At 40.2% G+C, this 13,706-nt stretch overlaps 1 long non-coding RNA gene across 1 annotated transcript; it reads right to left on the reverse strand.

The window, feature by feature from the left end:
* Positions 1-3,103: 3,103 nt before the first annotated feature.
* Positions 3,104-11,556, reverse strand: LOC309620058. The gene is made up of 2 exons (XR_014239407.1): positions 7,608-11,556; positions 3,104-6,404 (listed from the first exon to the last, which is right to left on the reverse strand). It is a non-coding gene; the product is annotated as an uncharacterized lncRNA (long non-coding RNA).
* Between the last annotated feature and the right edge of the window lie 2,150 nt (positions 11,557-13,706).

The following is a 13,706-nucleotide window of genomic DNA, read 5'->3' on the forward strand; positions in this document are numbered from 1 at the left end:
TGGCCCTAGATAGTTAAGATGCATATCTAAGGAAGATTTCAATGATCCCAGATTTTTGCATCTTCCTATACATAGAAAAGCATTAAAATCATTAACTAAGGTGAATGGATAAATAAACTGTGGTATATATAATGAAATATTATTTAGTGCTAAAAAGGAATGAACTATCAAGCCATGAAAAGACATGGCTTTCATCCTTAAATGCATAGTACAAAGTGAAAGAAGCCAATCTGAAAAGGCTACATACTGTATAATTCCAACTATATGACATTCTGGAAAAGGCAAGCTGTCGAGACAGTAACAAGATCAGTGTTTGCCAGAGGCTAGGTGGAAGGGAGGGATGAATAGTTGGAGCCAGAGGACTTTTAGGGCAGCTAAACTATTCCACATGATACTACAATGGTGGATACATGTCATTATATGTTTGTCAAACCCCATAGAATGTACAATACAAAAGGTGAACCCTAATGTAAACTGTGGACTTTGGGTAATAATGATATATCAAGGTAGATTCATCAATTCACAAATGTGCCCCTCTGGGGCAGGGTGTTGCTAATGGGGGAGGTGCTGTGCATGTGTGGCGACAGGGGGTTTAGGGGAACTCTCTGTACTTTCTGTTCAATTTTCCTGTGAACCTAAACTTGCTCTAAAAAATAAAGTTTATTAATTTAAAAAATTAAAAAAAATCATTAACTAAGATGTCTGTTCTTTTTGAGTAGCGGTAGTCTTTAAATGTTTGACTACATGTGTTTCCTAGCAAAAAAATTCACATATATCCAGGCTCCTCCCTTACCTCTTTGGAGCAGTTCCTCAGAGCTATCTGAGAGGCTGTCTCCTGGGCTACAGTCCTCAGAAAGTCCCTGAATAAAACTTAACTCACAACTCTCACATCGTGCATTTTTTTTCAGTTGACACAGGGAAGCTCATTAGAGACTCAGTGCCCATGGTTTTTATTGGGAGCTGGTCAAGTAGGCACTCTCTGCCTAGCATGATGTACCAAGATCCCGACTCCCAGAAGAAATGCAGCTATTTAGCATAAAATAAATTGTTTGCACAAACAATTTAGGCTCAGTAAACCACTTTTATTAGTTAAAGAATGGTGGGGATCTTCTATAAGTACAAGTTACCAGATCTCAGACAAGGGCCCAATTTGTAATCAGGCCTTTCTAAGGATAGAAGCCTCAGACCTGGTATGTTAACTCTATCTTGCACAACACCCAAATATATGGAATCTAAAAAAAAATGGTTCTGAAGAACCTAGGGGCAGGACAGGAATAAAGACCCAGATGTAGAGAATGGACTTGTGGACATAGGGAAGGGGAAGGGTAAGCTGGGGCAAAGTGAGAGAGTGGTATGGACATATATACACTACCATATATAAAATAGATAGATAGTGAGAAGCAGCTACATAGCACAGGGAGATCAGCTTGGTGCTTTGTGACCACCTAGAGGGGTGGGATAGGGAGGGTGAGAGGGAGATGCAAGAGGGAGGAGATATGGGGATATATGTATATGTATAGCTGATTCACTTTGTTATACAGCAGAAACTAACACACCATTGTAAAGCAATTATACTCCAATAAAGATGTTAAAAAAATACATAAGCAAAATCAGACATAGCTGAAAGGATTAATGAAGAAATCTACAATTAAGTTGGAGACTTTAACACTTTCTCAGTAATATCTAGAACTAGTGTAATGAAAAGCATTAAGGATATAGAAGAACTGAACCACACCTTTGTCAATGAAAAAAATTATAATCAGTTGATCTAAGAAAGAAATGAAAAATTTTGTTCAAGCCAAATTGAGGATTATAACCCGGGAACAGCGTCTCAGAAAGCTATGAGAACTGTTCCGCCCATTAAAGGTCAAAGCACAGTTATGTAAGTTTTTTGAGACAGAAAGTTGTATATTAAATGGCATATTGTTGACAGTTTACCCAATCCAGATCTAAGCATACAAAACGAGTGAGTCATGGGTAATCATGTCCCCTTACAAGATTAAGAAAGAAGGTTGGGCTTCCCTGGTGGCGCAGTGGTTGGGAGTCCGCCTGCCAATGCAGGGGACACGGGTTCGAGCCCTGGTCTGGGAAGATCCCACATGCCGCGGAGCAACTGGGCCCATGAGCCACAATTACTGAGTCTGCGCGTCTGGAGCCTGTGCTCCGCAACAAGAGAGGCCGCGATAGTGAGAGGCCCGCGCACCGCGATGAAGACTGACCCCCACTTGCCACAACTAGAGAAAGCCCTCTCACAGAAACGAAGACACAACACAGCCATAAATAAATAAATTAATTAATTAAAAAAAAAAAAGAAGGTTATCTCCTAAGGAGTTATCTTGTGTTGCTAGGAGAATGTTGCTCTATATGGTTGAGCAGGTATTTCTGCCAATGGGGAGGTCTGGTTGATGCATAATGGAGATACACAACACATAGTAGAGGGGAGAGAGAAGGCCAAAGGTCAGAGAAAAGTTTTTATGTCTAAATTTTCCTTGACTTGCCTTAGAATATGAATTTTTATTTCATCACCTACCAACTGAATCAAGTTGACATGTATGGAATCTTCCACATAATACAGCAGAATACACATTCTATTCAAGTGCTTATGGGAGTTTCACTAAGATAGACCATATTCTGGATCATAAAACAAATCTTACCAAATGTAAGATAATTGAAATTATACAAAGAATGTTCTCTGACCTTAAAGTAATTCAACCAGAGATCAATAAGAGAAAGTTAAGAAATTAAGAGAAATCTTCCAAACACTTTGAAATTATACAGTACACTTCTAAATATTTCGTGGATCAAAGAGCAAGTCTCAAGAGAAATTATAAAATATTTTGAACCAAATGAAAATGAAAATTATGCATATAAAAATTGGCAGGAATCAGATAAATCAATGCTTAGAGATAAATTTATAGCATTAAATGTCTGTATTATAATATAGCTGATTCACTTTGTTATACAGCAGAAACTAATACAACATTGTAAAGCAATTATATTCCAATAAAGACATTAAAAAATGTTTGTCTTTTATTCTTATAAAAGAATAACGGGAAAATAGAGAAAATCAATGAAGCCAAAAGTTGGTTCTTTGAAAAAAATCAATAAAATCAATAAAATTTATAGACTTCTAGTCAGACTGACAAAAAAGGAGAAAGGGGAAAGAAAGCAAGAAAAAAAAAAAAGAAAGAAAAAGAGCAAGCAAGAAAGCCAGCAAACCTAAATTATCAATATCAGGAATGAAAGAGTACAGATCCCACAGAAATTAAAAGGACAAGAAGAGATTACTAGGAATAACTCTACAAATATACATTTGGCAACTTAGATGAAATGGAACAATTCCTTGAAAGACCCCAATTAGTGAAGGTCACCCAAGAATAAATACATAACCTGAATAGATCTTCATCAATTAAAAAGTTGAACTCGAAGTTGAAAAACTGTCAAAAAAAAAAAAATCTCCAGACCCAATTGGTTTCACTGGCAAATCATACTGCAGTCTGCGGGTCCCTAAGATGATCCTCAGGTTCAGTAATTCTCTATATGGACTCACAGAACTCAGAAAAGCCATTATACTATTGATACTTTAATTCACCCCTTAAATTCCTATAGTTATTTCCATACTGCTGTGCCTCACATGGGCGTCCCTTTAATAGTCCAGTTTTCTTTTTCATTTATTCCTTTTTTTTTCAGCTGGTGCCCCTTGCTCGGTCCCTCCCACCCGCCGGGGAGCCCCATGCCCTGCCAGGCGCCTCCTCCACCTGGCCACGCCTCACAACTCCCGCCTGGGAACCTGCCAGCTGCCTCCAAGTTGGGCCTCCCCAATAGTCCGGTTTTTCATTGTCCATCTGCCTGACCATGTAACCAAGCCATTAGCTACCACTCATGAGTTGGTAAAACCCAAGCATGGGGGAAAACAGCATGCAATTCAACCCACTGAGCTGACTTGTTTTATCTGCTTCAATCGGTTGTAATGCAGCAAGCTTCTAAATAGGATTCTGTCTGTTCACTTTGGAACTGCCATCCATAAACCAAGCAGCTCTTTGTTGGTTAATAGAAAACTGTTCATAGGGTATTTCCCAGGTGAAGTAGGATATGGTAGTTCCTCAGGTTGTTCCAAAGTCAGCTCTCAGGAAAAAAAGTTACCTGCTTTTGAATATGATGGGTACCTCCTTGCATTCCTCTGGTAGCATGCTCTTGTATAAACCATTTCCATTTTATTATGGATCTCTTCTGCACACTGCATTCCTTATTGGAGTGTTTCTCCAACATCACCCAAGACATTATGGGTATTTCAGGTTTCAAGATTATTTATGTCCTTCAGTCAGTCATAAGGGCAGTTTCTATTAATGTCCAATAGCAAGCTAGTAATTGTTTCACAAGTTGCTTATATCTTACCACCGCATCTGGAAATTTTCTGGTCTAAAAAACCAGTGGTCGCCTCTGTGTGGCTCTCACAGGCTTTTGCCATAAACTCCAGTCTGTGGTCCACATGGGGCTAAACTACAGAGAATTTGTCAGTACAGCTCTCCAGCTTCTAACATGCCATTAATTAAAGTGGTAATCTCTTTTTGTCCACCAGGTATTGTATAAAATTGTACTGTACTTGAAACAGTATAATGTTTCAGGTTAAACTGTACAAATGTGGATGATTCTAGAGATTCCTAATTAGCATGTCCAATTAACACTGGCTGAAGGATAAGTTTAACATGCCTTCTGTTTTACAATATTAGGTAGTGAAAGTGTTCCCCTTTCAGACATAATTTCCATTCCAATAATACATTCAGGTAAAGAAGACATGACTTCACATAAAGTCTATTCAAGCATTCCAATTTTCATCCAAACTGCCACCTTAATCCCATCGACCATTGCATCCACACATCCTCTCAATCTAACTGCAATGAGTTTGGAATCACAGAACACTGGGGTCCTATCTTAGCCACTTATCCATTTTACCCACACGTGCACATAGGGTCTTCGGTCCCTGACTCTTTCACTAATCCTAATCATGATTAATTTGTGGGACCACTGTCTGAGCTGATATTTTTAAAATTAATTAATTAATTAATTTTATTTTTGGCTGTGTTGGGTCTTTGTTGCTGCGCGCAGGCTTTCCCTAGTTGCGGCGAGTGGGGGTTACTCTTTGTTGTGGTGCGCGGGCTTCTCATTGTGGTGGCTTCCCTTGTTGCAGAGCACAGGCGGGCTCTAGGCGCACAGGCTCAGTAGTTGTGGTGCACGGGCTCAGTTGCTCCACTGAGTGTGGGATCTTCCCGGACCAGGGCTTGAACCTGTGTCCCCTGCATTGGTAGGCGGATTCTTAACCACTGCACCACCAGGGAAGCCCTGTCTGAGCTGATTTGAGGTCAGGTTTCTCATTATCATACTTGCCTTCCAGCTTTTAAAATTCCTATAAAGTAGGGTAAATAAAGCATATTTGTTTAGGGCCCTTCAATGTTGGGGGACCATCAGGGGTTCCCATCTGTCCAATCAACCACTGGTAGTGTCACATTAAGACCTTTACTTTAACCTCATCAATGTCAACCACTGGTAGTGTCACATTAAGACCTTTACTTTAACCTCGTCAATGTCCAATTTATTCATCCCTTTTCTTAATAACCTTTTAAAGATTTCCATCCTGCTGGAACAAGCTCTTTGATTCTCCACTCTATATTTCCCTGTTATTTTGTGAATCACTCTAATTTTCTTAGCCATCTGTTGTTTGAGCATAATTTTTCCTTTGGAAATGGCTATTGGCTGAAAAAAAAAAGCACAATGTGAGAACTGTGAATTCAATTTGAATTTGGGGACTTACTGAGGACTGTAGGCCGGGAGACACCCTCACAGATTTCTCTAAGGAACTGCTCCAAACAGGTGCGGGGGGAGGTCAGTATATATATGATCTGATGAAGGGGGTACATGCAGTCAAGCACACATCTCAGTAGAAGGTTGCTGCTAGTCATGAGGAGCAGATGTCTCCATTAATGATTTTAGTGCTTTTCTAGGTATGAGAAGATGTAAGAGAACATTTCCTTTAAGAAACCATACTGCTAGCTGATGTGTTGATTTGACTATCCAGGAAAATAGAATTGCTGCCACAAAGTTTGATTCACCTCCTCCTAGTTAGTATCTGCCCCCTCCCACCCATTTTGAAAAACTTAAACACTTCAGAAAGTTTTAAAAAATTTTCAGGACAAAGACTTCCACTTCTGGAAGTCAATGTATATTTCCCTATTCCTCTCACTAAATACAACTAAAAATGCTGGAAGTTACATATAAAATATACCTGAGGATTCTGAAAATTTAAGAGAAGAAAGTAGCAAGCTGATTAGGGTTCTCAGAAGCCAATGATCAACATGGTGGTGGGTTCCTTAGGTTTTCTTTTTGGCTTATATATCCTGTTCTGGGCACTGGGGAAGACAAAGGAGAAGGAAAAAGTCAGCTTAGTAAGACAGAAAAGTTTTTTTTGTTTGTTTGTTTTCTGTTTTTTTTTTAATATTTGAATTTTATTTTATTTATTTTTTTATACAACAGGTTCTAATTAGTCATCAATTTTATACACATCAGTGTATACATGTCAATCCCAATAGCCCAATTCATCACACCGCTTGACAGAAAACTTTTTGACAATAAGCAGCCGTATTCCAGCCAAACACCATGCACACACACACACACACACACACACACACACACACACACACACACACGACAAAGGGAAAACCATTTAGTCCATGCCCACCTCCTCAAAGCCAAATGGAAAACCTAAACATCGACACCAAGCTGTCAGTAATGAGGCAGCAAACTACTGAAGTTCAAGATTTAAATAAAATCTGGAATCTCATACCATAATACCCAAGATGTCCAGGTTTCTATTGAAAATCCCTCACCAAACCAATAATTAATAATTACAGGGACTTCCCTGGTGGTGCAGTGGTTAAGATTCCATGCTCCCAATGCAGAGGGTCTGGGTTTGATCCCTGGCCAGGGAACTAGACCCCACATGCATGCCGCAACTAAGGAGCCAACGTGCCACAACTAAGGAGCCAGCAAGCTGCAACTAAGGAGCCCTGGAGCCACAAGTAAGGAGCTGGCAAACCGCAACTAAGGTGCCCACGTTCTGCAACTAAGGAGCCTGTGAACCGCAACTAAAGGAGCCCGCCTGCTGCAACTAAGACCTGGCGCAGGGAGGAGCTTCAAGATGGCCGAAGAGTAAGACATGGAGATCACCTTCCTCCCTACAAATACATCAGAAATACATCTACATGTGGAACAACTCCTACAGAACACCTACTGAATGGTGGCAGAAGACCTCATACCTCCCAAAAGGCAAGAAACTCCCCACGTACCTGGGTAGGGCAAAAGAAAAAAGAAAAAACAGAGACAAAGAATAGGGACGGGACCTGCACCAGTGGGAGGGAGCTATGAAGGAGGAAAGGTTTCCACACACTAGGAAGCCCCTTCACGGGGGGAGACTGTGGGTGGTGGAGGAGCGAAGCTTCGGAGCCACGGAGGAGAGCACAGCAACAGGGGTGCAGAGGGCAAAGCGGAGAGATTCCCGCACAGAGGATCCATGCAGACCAGCACTCACCAGCCCAAGAGGCTTCTCTGCTCACCTGATGGGACGGGTGGGGGCTGGGAGCTGAGGCTCGGGCTTCGGAGGTCAGATCCCAGGGAGAGGACTGGGGTTAGCTGCATGAACACAGCCTGAAGGGGGCTAGTGCACCACAGCTAGCGGGGAGGGAGTCCAGGAAAAAGTCTGGAGCTGCCGAAGAGACAAGAGACTTTTTCTTGCCTCTTTGTTTCCTGGTGCGCGAGGAGAGGGGATTAAGAGTGCCGCTTAAAGGAGCTCCAGGGACGGGCGCGAGCCGCGGCTGTCAGTGAGGACCCCAGAGACGGGCATGGGACACTAAGGCTGCTGCTGCAGCCACCAAGAAGCCTGTGTGCAAGCACAGGTCACTATCCACACCTCCCCTCCCAGGAGCCTGTGGAGCCCGCCATTGCCAGCGTCCCGTGATCCAGGGACAACTTCCCTAGGAGAACACAGGGCGCACCTCAGGCTGGTGCAACGTCACGCTGGCCTCTGCCGCCGGAGGCTCGCCCCGCACTCCGTACCCCTCCCTCCCTACGGCCTGAGTGAGCCAGAGCCCCCGAAGCAGCTGCTCCTTTAACCCTATCCTGTCTGAACGAAGAACAGACGCCCTCAGGCGACCTACATGCAGAGGCACGGCCAAATGCAAAGCTGAACCCCAGGAGCTGTGCGAACAAAGAAGAGAAAGGGAAATCTCTCCCAGCAGCCTCAGGAGCAGTGGATTAAATCTCCACAGTCAACTTGATGTACCCTACATCTGTGGAATACCTGAATAGACAACGAATCATCCCAAATTGAGGTGGTGGACTTTGGGAGCAATGATATATATATATATATTTCCCCTTTTCCTCTTCTTGTGAGTGTGTATGTGCATGCTTCTGTGTGTGATTTTGTCTGTATAGCTTTGCTTTTACCATTTGTCCTAGGGTTCTGTCTGTCCGCTTTTTTTTTATTACTTAAAAAATTTTTTTTCTTAATAATTATTTTTTATTTTAGTAACTTTATTTTATTTTATTTTACTTTATTTTATTTTATCTTCTTCTTTCTTTCTTTCTTTTTTTTTCTTCCTTTTATTCTGAGCCATGTGGAGGACAGGCTGTTGGTGCTCCAGTCAGGTGTCAGGGCTGTGCCATTGAGGTGGGAGAGCCAAGTTCAGGACACTGGTCCACAAGAGACCTCCCAGCTCCAGGTAATATCAAATGGCGAAAATCTCCCAGAGATATCCATTTCAACGCCAAGACCCAGCTCCACTCAATGACCAGCAAGCTACAGTGCAGGACACCCTATGACAAACAACTAGCAAGACAGGAACACAACCCCATCCATTAGCACACAGGCTGCCTAAAATCATAATAAGGCCATAGACACCCCAAAACACACCACCAGATGTGGACCTGCCCACCAGAAAGACAAGATCCAGCCTCATCCACCAGAACACAGGCACTGGTTCCCTCCAGCAGGAAGCCTACACAACCCACTGAACCAACCATAGCCACTGGGGACAGACACCAAAAACAACGGAAACTACAAACTTGCAGCCTGCGAAAAGGAGACCCCAAACACAGTAAGTTAAGCAAAATGAGAAGACACAGAAACACACAGCAGATGAAGGAGCAAGGCAAAAACCCACCAAACCTAACAAATGAAGAGGAAATAGGCAGTCTACCTGAAAATGAATTCAGAATAATGATAGTAAAGATGATCCAAAATCTTGGAAATAGAATGGAGAAAATACAAGAAACGTTTAACAAAGGACCTAAAAGAACTAAAGAGCAAACAAATAGAGATGAACAACACGATAAATGAAATTAAAAATTCTCTAGAAGGGATGAACAGCAGAATAACTGAGGCAGAAGAACGGATAAGTGACCTGGAAGATAAAATAGTGGAAATAGCTACTGCAGAGCAGAAAAAAACAAAAAGAATGAAAAGAATTGAGGACAGTCTCAGAGACCTCTGGGACAACATTAAATGCACCAACATTCGAATTACAGGGGTCCCAGAAGAAGAAGAGAAAAAGAAAGGGACTGAGACAATATTTGAAGAGATTATAGTTGAAAACTTCCCTAATATGGGAAAGGAAATAGTTAATCAAGTCCAGGAAGCACAGAGAGTCCCATACAGGATAAATCCAAGGAGAAACACGCCAAGACACATATTAATCAAACTATTAAAAATTAAATACAAAGAACAAATATTAAAAGCAGCAAGGGAAAAACAACAAGTAACACATAAGGGAATCCCCATAAGGTTAACAGCTGATCTTTCAGCAGAAACTCTGCAAGCCAGAAGGGAGTGGCAGGACATATTTAAAGTGATGAAGGAGAAAAACCTACAACCAAGATTACTCTACCGAGGAAGGATCTCATTCAGATTTGATGGAGAAATTAAAAGCTTTACAGACAAGCAAAAGCTAAGAGAATTCAGCACCACCAAACCAGCTCTACAACAAATGCTAAAGGAACTTCTCTAGGCAAGAAACACAAGAGAAGGAAAAGACCTACAATAACAAACCAAAAACAATTAAGAAAATGGGAATAGGAACACAAATATCGATAATTACCTTAAAGGTAAATGGATGAAATGCTCCCACCAAAAGACAGACTGGCTGAATGGATACAAAAACAAGACCCATATATAGGCTGTCTACAAGAGACCCATTTCAGAACTAGGGACACAAACAGACTGAAAGTGAGGGGATGGAAAAAGATATTCCACGCAAATGGAAATCAAAAGAAAGCTGGAGTAGCAATTCTCATATCAGACAAAATAGACTTTAAAATAAAGACTATTACAAGAGACAAAGAAGGACACTACATAATGATCTAGGGATCAATCCAAGAAGAAGATATAAAAATTGTAAATATTTATGCACCCAACATAGGAGCACCTCACTACATAAGGCAAATACTAACAGCCATAAAAGGGGAAATCGACAGTAACACAATCATAATAGGGGACTTTAACACCCCACTTTCACCAATGGACAGATCATGCAAAATGAAAATAAATAAGGAAACACAAGCTTTAATTGATACATTAAACAAGATGGACTTAATTGATATTGATAGGACCTTCCATCCAAAAACAACAGAATACACTTTCTTCTCAAGTGCTCATGGAACATTCTCCAGGACAGGTCATATCTTGGGTCACAAATCAAGCCTAGGTAAATTTAAGAAAATTGAAATCGTATAAAGCATCTTTTCTGACCACAACGCTATGAGACTAGATATCAATTACAGGAAAAAATCTGTAAGAAATACAAACACATGGAGGCTAAACAACACACTACTTAATAACCAAGAGATCACTGAAGAAATCAAAGAGGAAATCAAAAAATACCTAGAAACAAATGACAATGAAAACACAACGACCCAAAACCTATGGGATGCAGGAAAAGCAGTTCTAAGAGGGAATTTTAGAGCTATACAAGCCTACCTTAAAAACAAGAAACATATCAAATAAACAACCTAACCTTACACCTAAAACAATTAGAGAAAGAAGAACAAAAAACCCCCAGAGTTAGCAGAAGGAAAGAAATCATAAAGATCAAATCAGAAATAAATGAAAAAGAAATGAAGGAAATGATAGCAAAGATCAATAAAACTGAAAGCTGGTTCTTTGAGAAGATAAACAAAATTGATAAACCATTAGCAAGACCCATCAAGAAAAAAAGGGAGAAGACTCAAATCAACAGAATTAGAAATGAAAAAGGAGAAGTAACAACTGACACTGCAGAAATACAAAGGATCATGAGAGATTACTACTAGAAACTCTATGTCAATAAAATGGACAACCTGGAATAAATGGACGAATTCTTAGAAATGCAAAACCTTCTGAGACTGAATCAGGAAGAAATAGAAAATATGAACAGACCAATCACAAGCGCTGAAATTGAAAGTGTGATTAAAAATCTTCCAACAAACAAAAGCGCAGGAGCAGATGGCTTCACAGGCGAATTCTATCAAGCATTTAGAGAAGAGCTAACACCTATCCTTCTCAACCTCTTCCGAAATATTGCAGAGGGAGGAACACTCCCAAACTCATTCTATGAGGCCACCATCACTCTGATACCAAACCCAGACAAAGATGTCACACAGAAAGAAAACTACAGGCCAATATCACTGATGAATATAGATGCAAAAATCCTCAACAAAATACTAGCAAACAGAATCCAACAGCACATTAAAAGGATCATACACCATGATCAAGTGGGGTTTATCCCAGGAATGCAAGGATTCTTCAATATACGCAAATCAATCAGTGTGATACACCATATTAACAAATTGAAGGAGAAAAACCATATGATCATCTCAATAGATGCAGAGAAAGCTTTCGACAAAATTCAACACCCATTTATGATAAAAGCCCTGCAGAAAGTAGGCATAGAGGAACTTACCTCAACATAATAAAGGCCATATATGACAAACACACAGCCAACATCGTCCTCAATGGTGAAAAACTGAAACCATTTCCACTAAGATCAGGAACAAGACAAGGTTGCCCACTCTCACCACTATTATTCAACATAGTTTTGGAAGTTTTAGCTACAGCAATCAGAGAAGAAAAAGAAATAAAAGGAATCCAAATCAGAAAAGAAGAAATAAAGCTGTCACTGTTTGCAGGTGACATGATACTAAACATAGAGAGTCCTGAAGATGCTACCAGAAAACTACTAGAGCTAATCAATGAATTTGGTAAAGTAGCAGGATACAAAATTAATGCACAGAAATCTCTGGCATTCCTATACACTAATGATGAAAAATCTGAAATTGAAATTAAGAAAACACTCCCATTTACCACTGCAACAAAAAGAATAAAATATCTAGGAATAAACCTGCCTAAGGAGACAAAAGACCTGTATGCAGAAAATTATAAGACACTGATGAAAGAAATTAAAGATGATACAAATAGATGGAGAGATATACCATGTTCTTGGATTGGAAGAATCAACATTGTGAAAATGAGTCCACTACCCAAAGCAATCTAAATATTCAATGCAATCCCTATCAAACTACCAATGGCATTTTTCAGAGAAGTAGAACAAAAAATTTCACAATTTGTGTGGAAATACAGAAGACCCCGAATAGCCAAAGCAATCTTCAGAACGAAAAATGGAGCTGGAGGAATCAGGCTCCCTGACTTCAGACTATACTACAAAGCTACAGTAATCAAGACAGTATGGTACTGGCACGAAAACAGAAATATAGATCAATGCAACAGGATAGAAAGCCCAGAGATAAACCCACACACATATTCTCTCCTTATCTTTGATAAAGGAGGCAAGCATATACAGTGGAGAAAAGACAGTCTTTTCAATAAGTGGTGCTGGGAAAACTGGACAGCTACATGTAAAAGTATGAAATTAGAACACTCCCTAACACCATACACAAAAATAAACTCAAAATGGATTAAAGACTTAAATGTAAGGCCAGACACTATCAAACTCTTAGAGGAAAACATAGGCAGAACACACTATGACATAAATCACAGCAAGATCCTTTTTGACCCAGCTCCTACAGAAATGGAAATAAAAACAAAAGTAAAGAAATGGGACCTAATGAAACTTAAAAGCTTTTGCACAGTAAAGGAAACCATAAACAAGACCAAAAGACAACCCTCAGAATGGGAGAAAATATTTGCAAATGAAGCAACTGACAAAGGATTAATCTCCAAGATTTACAAGCAGCTCATGTAGCTCAATAACAAAAAAACAAACAACCTAGTCCAAAAATGCTCAGAAGACCTAAATAGACATTTCTCCAAAGAAGATATACAGATTGCCAGCAAACACATGAAAGAATGTTCAGCATCATTAAACATTAGAGAAATGCAAATCAAAACTACAATGAGATATCATCTCACACCTGTCAGAATGGCCATCATCAAAAAATCTACAAACAATAAATGCTGGAGAGGGTGTGGAGAAAATGGAGCCCTCTTGCACTTTGGTGGTAATGTACATTGATACAACCACTATGGAGAACAGTATGGAGGTTCCCTAAAAAACTAAACATAGAACTACCATACGACCCAGCAATACCACTACTGGGCATATACCCTGAGAAAACCATAATTCAAAAAGAGTCATGTACCAAAATGTTCATTGCAGCTCTATTTA

Source organism: Balaenoptera borealis, assembly GCF_965194805.1.
Source record: "Balaenoptera borealis genome assembly, chromosome: X".
Taxonomy (NCBI): domain Eukaryota; kingdom Metazoa; phylum Chordata; class Mammalia; order Artiodactyla; family Balaenopteridae; genus Balaenoptera; species Balaenoptera borealis.